This window comes from Ascaphus truei, chromosome 4, assembly GCF_040206685.1.
Source record: "Ascaphus truei isolate aAscTru1 chromosome 4, aAscTru1.hap1, whole genome shotgun sequence".
Lineage (NCBI taxonomy): Eukaryota > Metazoa > Chordata > Amphibia > Anura > Ascaphidae > Ascaphus > Ascaphus truei.
Window position 1 is genome coordinate 353,562,677 of NC_134486.1, and position 6,000 is coordinate 353,568,676.

The following is a 6,000-nucleotide window of genomic DNA, read 5'->3' on the forward strand; positions in this document are numbered from 1 at the left end:
AGAATACAAATGTGTGTTGGGTTTTGAGTTTTATTTGCATTAGTACTAGAATTCTTTAAAAAAAAAAAAAATATATATATATATATATACACATATACATATACATATGCACACACGTATATATTATTCATCGAAGTCTCACTCATATAGTGATAACAGCCTAAAACATAATATATCATAAATATGCCTCTAAGATATATCCTAGGTGACTTGCCAAAATGTTAAATGATTGAATGGACCAGAACTTGGAGCTGTTTTCAATTCTTTGGCATGAGAATGGCAACTACAACTACGTAATCCATCTAGAATCTGAAAATGAGACTATGCTTAAATCACATTGTGGTGCCTCAGCCAATCAGTTTTACTCTGTCATTCTCTAAATGAGAATGGTAAACATCTTGGAATCTCTGCAACTCATGAATTGAATATGAGGTATAATTATCTTTCCTATCCCCATTGTACTATACCATTTTGACCTGTTTTCCTTTAAAGTTAGTTATCTATATAGTGCAAACTAAATGACTACTGTAGTTTGTTTCTCACAGGGATATTCCTAAACAAAGTCAGGTCACAGGCTCTAACCCTCATACAATCCTATTGTGTTCATTATTGATTATGCTGAAAACTTTTGTATGTTAATAACAAAAAACACGCATTTCAACTTTTTGTCCATTTTCTCATACAGTACAACGACTACATAAATCCAGATCCCTTATAGTACATTCTGAAAATCCCATGTGTGAGTAATTTACACATGTTTTGCCATAACCACACTGCATTAGAGACAAAGCAACTGTATATTGATCTCCATAGATTCTATTAATAGACTATCGTGATAGTTAACAGGAATGAGAATGAATACTGGAAAACGTCTCATATTTGAATACCAACCTACAATATGGCATCATGTCCATAAGGATTACTAAATTAAGACAGCAAATCCCAGTACACTCACCAGGTATTCACAGGGCTCTGACAGATTTCAATGATCAATTACCAACTGATAAAAAGTTTGTCACCAATTATTCTTTACCGACATATAGGAACTATTGTCCCATAAACGTGTGCAATATCAACATTCTTTGGGAAATCATAAACGGAGAAGACTTTTAAAACTGGTATTTTTATCTGAACACGTTTTCTATAATTATATTTAATCACATCCTCAAGGTTGCTCATATAAAATAAACTTCTTTGCACAGGTAAGCTCCCCTTCCCCATTGAAGGGAAATATTCTGCACTGTGGCATATTTCTTATACGAGTCAAAGAAGAATACTTGAAATGTTTTAGTAGGGAAAGCTATAAAAGTTAATAGAAGAGAACATCAAAAGAGGAGGTGAGGGAGAGAAAAGGGAAAAAGAAACAAAAGGAGGGAGGAAATGAAGGAGATTCAGAGACTGGCCAAAGGAAAAAACGAGGGAAAATAATAGAAGAGAATGAACACTACAGCTATGTATATGTGTTTTAAAGTCATAAAGAGAGACTGACGGCGCAATGGGGAAACCGTGAGAGAAAGAAAATGGCAAAGAACAAAACTGAAGGTTGAATGATGAGGAAATTGGTGTTATTGGCTTTTAGCGCCAATTTTATTTATCGACCGTATCACTAAAGCTATATCGCCAGCATTGATTTACCTTGGCAATATGTCAGTGTTGTTTTAACACTGCATATGAAAATGAGTAATTGATGGCACATTACTTAGTCACATGCTATTGACTAGTACGATACCTGGCGATATCAGACTAACACCAATAAATATTGCCTCATTTTATCACCTACGCCAGGCTGACGGTAAGCCTATCTTGCCTGCTATGTATAGAATGGCCACTACAACTATATGCTAGCAAGCCAATTAAGAATAGGCGATAAAGATGCATATGATTGCAGATTACTGCATGAGATTGCAGAACATAATATGTTACCATTTTAGGAGCCCAATTGCCCTGCTAGTCATGGTCAACGCATGGCTAGTTTGCCACTTGGACTACTAAAGTCTTAATATGTGCGCATATTGATGTTATGCTTTTTGTGTTTTATTTGTAGGGTATTTATGTTGGTGCCTGAGGGCATTCCTTTGCACTGCATTGGTAGCCTCAGGCTTTAAAGTCGTTAAATATTTGTTTGCCATAGGGGTTTGTAAGAAATCATATGACATACCCATGTGGTAAAAAAAAAAGAATGATATCTCCCAACCCTCCACCATTGCATCGATAGCGCTGATTATCATAGATGACCTATTTGTATTGCAAGAGCTATTTAACTCTGAGTTAACACAATTGTTGTGTATGCAAATGAGATATATATATATGACTAAATAATTATTAGCGAGTAATGTGATCATGCAAAAAAAATAAATGTGCGCAATCCGATTTCTTAGTCAAGCCCATATTTTTCACAGCTACCGATATAGCAGATGTTATTGCACCCGTTATTGTGTAGCAATGCACTAAATGGCGCAATTTGGCATGCAAACCATGCAGTGTTGTGTCATGCGGGTGCATTTGTTTAAATGTAGCTAATCAAATGAACCTGTGGCAGCGGTAACGTGTTACCGTGCGATAACTGGTGCTGTAACGTCTGCTACCTCTCTATATTAACCTTTAGTGAATCTAGACTAGAGAGGGGAATTGTTTTGACATGTAATTGAGTAAATAATATGAGAGTTTTAAAAGTTAAAGTTTTGATGTTATTTCTTATTTGTTATGTCCCTCTCTACTTACTGTATATTTTTAAACGTAATGTTTAAAAATGGTTCATTATTTACATGAATCTCATTGAGGTAAGGCATTATAAGGAATGCTACTATACTGTAGTATACTACATTGCAAAAAGGAGCATATCCTGTAATATATAAAGCTCAAAAATAAACATTTAACAATAGAGTATACACTTTATTCAATCAAATATATAGGGGGTCATTTAAACCCTTTATTGTGCTCAAAGTGGCCCTAAGGAATTTTAATGAATGACCCCCAGAGTCTTCCAAGTTTAATCACAGACAATTTTGATTTCTATTGACTGTAATACATATAATGCTCACCTTCTATGCTTTAAACTATCTTAATTAAAGTAACAACAATTATGTATTTTCAATTTATGTGATAATGTATAATATTCTCTTCATACAATAATCCAAGTATCTGATGTATAATTCCTATTCTACAATAAAAACCATAAGGTCTACCATATTTGTGAGGAATCCTGAACTGCTGTTACCTAAGTACAGTGGTTTCCAACCTTTTTTTGGTTAGGGAACCCTAAGTGAAATTCTGAGGAACCTCCAACCATCTCTAATAGCAACTCTGTGACCAGATGCATTGGGATTTTTTCTGTATTTGATACAGTTTTCTAATAACCACAAAATTGCAGGGATCCTTTTAGGGATGCCGGTGGAACCCAAATGTTCATAGGAACCCTGGTTGAAAAACACTGCCCTAGTAAGTAAAATCTTTAGGGATATGAAAATATATTTTTTTTAACATTGCAAGTCACTAGTACAAAGTTATTCTGGGCTGAATTTGCTGCCTGCAGTGGACAGCTCCTGGTGCTGAAAGAGAAAGTCAAGAGAAACCACAGCAGACTAATAAACCAATCTGAAAAAAATCCCAGCAGAAAAGAAAGAGGTGCAAAGCAGTTTGAAAAGCAGTGTCTACAGAACAATGGCAGCCAACTCCAAATCCTACTATAATCACATTAATGAGATTAATCAGCGAATTAGCAGCAGTCAAATGTCAGGGTGGCAAGGAGGAATCCGAGCCTGGTAATTAACTTTTTGGGGGGAGGGGGACATGCACTCTCTTATCTGTGGGAGATTTAACAATGCTGCCTTACTACCCTGAAAAGTAAAACAAAAATAGAGATAGAATACACTGAATGCAAATGTTCAGTGAATAGTTGCAGATTTTTTAAAAACATATAATCCTTGCCTATTGCAACTGAAGATATAAAACAGTATATTTCAAAGAGAAATCTGTAAAGCAGAAATTCGAATCAAATTGTCTACTGATTCAAGCTAATCTTATACACTTACCACGTTTGTCTTTTGCATATATAACATGCACAGTACTAAAATAACATTTCAAAGCGTGACTTACAGTAACATATATATATATATATATATATATATATATATATATATATATATATATATATATATATATATATATATAAAAATATATATATATTTCACAGTATAATATAAAGAATATGTTTGGGTCTACGTCTATTCAAGTAATTAATAAGACTCCAGAAATATTGTTAAACAGAAGTTAGTGCCATACAGACTTAGTTGCATAATCAAAACATGTACAACTTGTAAGAAAATAATTCTCAAACTCACATTATATGACTGCACTAAAACAGACATGACTAAAAAAAAGTTCACTCAAGTTAATGGAATAAATTATTAGAATTTGTGTAAAGAACTGCACGTCCCTAAATTGAAAACAAAAAACATTCCTAGTATCTGATTTTTTGTAATAAATAAATATTTTTTTATTGCAGGTTGTAATTGTCAGTACTCAAAGCTGAAGTCACATCTATTATTTATCTTTGTTAAAAAAAAGAACCTTGAATGTATCCCTAAATTATATTTGCAACATGATTTATAACAAAGAAAATATTTAAATAAATAAAATAAGAAATTAAATGATTTCACACACTCCCAGACAAATAGAATATTAGTAAATTATAACTTTATTCATTAATGCTTTAGTCCAATTTACCAAAATTTGGTAACCAAACTATTTAACTGAAAAATGTAAAGTTCAAGTACTTAATTTTTGCATGAATTTAAAAAGAAATGATGTACTGTATATGGATTATTAATATATATATATTTATATAGTATTTTTAATTTCTTTACAGTGCGTAAAAAGGTATTTTTACAGTGTCAAATCACTGCTTCCAAAATGCTTATATGAATTTAAAACAAACTTTACGTTTCTACAAAATGAATATATTCCTTTTGAAGCTTTTTAACATGCTGTATAGTAGTAAAGCTACGATACTTCAATGCATTTCAAACTTCAAGTCTGTATTATAGATTGAGTTGGAAAAGAGCTAAGCAACACAGCAAAACATATGCATGCTTATGTAAATACAATATCAGCATAAAATAACATGCAGAGCAACGACATGCACAATTAAAAATGAAATACTTTACAAGTACAGGAAAAGCCATCATCTATAAGTCTCCTCATTATTCAACTTATAAAGAAAGTACAAATCAGCATACCACAAGAAGACCAGAATACTGTATGTTGCTGTTTTTCCTCCAAAGAAATCTGAATAAAGGACCCATATTCCATGGTTAGAAAAATTAAAAGGCACCCACCAATACAGAGTAAAAACCAGGGGCTTCAAGAAGACTGCAGGGAAAATCTCTCTGTCTCTCCCTCTTTCATTCTGTGTGTGTCTCTTTAGTGTGCAGAAGCTTAGGGGAAAAATGTCGCCCTGGCAGGAATGACAAATGCAGCACGATAGGCTAGCAGGCCTAAGGGATCTGTTTTACTTCCACATACATCCTCTAATGCACGCACTCCCACTCATCCTCTCGATATGCTTTTTTTTTTCACATTTTTTTTTTACCAGCTCTAAATCCCCGGCATATGACCTTCTGTTAAATAGATAAAAAAAAAATTGCTTATCAGTCATGCAAATGAGGCTGAATTCATTTTCCACAACAGATGGCCTCATAGATAATGATGATGGAAGAGAGAAAATGGAATGTCTCTCACAAGGTGGCCATGGCAACGGAGAGCGGAATAATATCAATAATAAGCCTGCTGCATAATAAGGTTGTCAATCCCACAAATCAAAGTCTCCTACTAAATCAGGTATACCACCCCAACCAGTTATTTGGTAAGTCTACATTTAAATGATATATTTTCACCTTGTATGCTATTTTAGTTTTTTTCTTGAGCCTCCTGTGTGTCTGAGGGGTATATAAGGATAACAGGGGTTTCACACTCCTCTGGGTCAAAAGAATATAATGTGAT

At 33.5% G+C, this 6,000-nt stretch overlaps 1 protein-coding gene across 10 annotated transcripts in view; it reads right to left on the reverse strand.

Moving 5' to 3' along the window:
• The window catches only part of MYT1L (myelin transcription factor 1 like), a 573,498-nt gene extending 567,909 nt beyond the window's left edge, over positions 1-5,589 (reverse strand). For 7 of the 10 annotated variants that reach the window (XM_075598273.1, XM_075598277.1, XM_075598279.1 and 4 more), the window contains exon 1: positions 5,337-5,588. The gene's annotated coding sequence lies outside the window, so the exon portion shown is untranslated. Of the gene's footprint in view, positions 1-5,237 lie in introns of all 10 variants that reach the window. The other 3 variants (XM_075598278.1, XM_075598276.1, XM_075598269.1) reach the window with 2 other exon arrangements.
• Between the last annotated feature and the right edge of the window lie 411 nt (positions 5,590-6,000).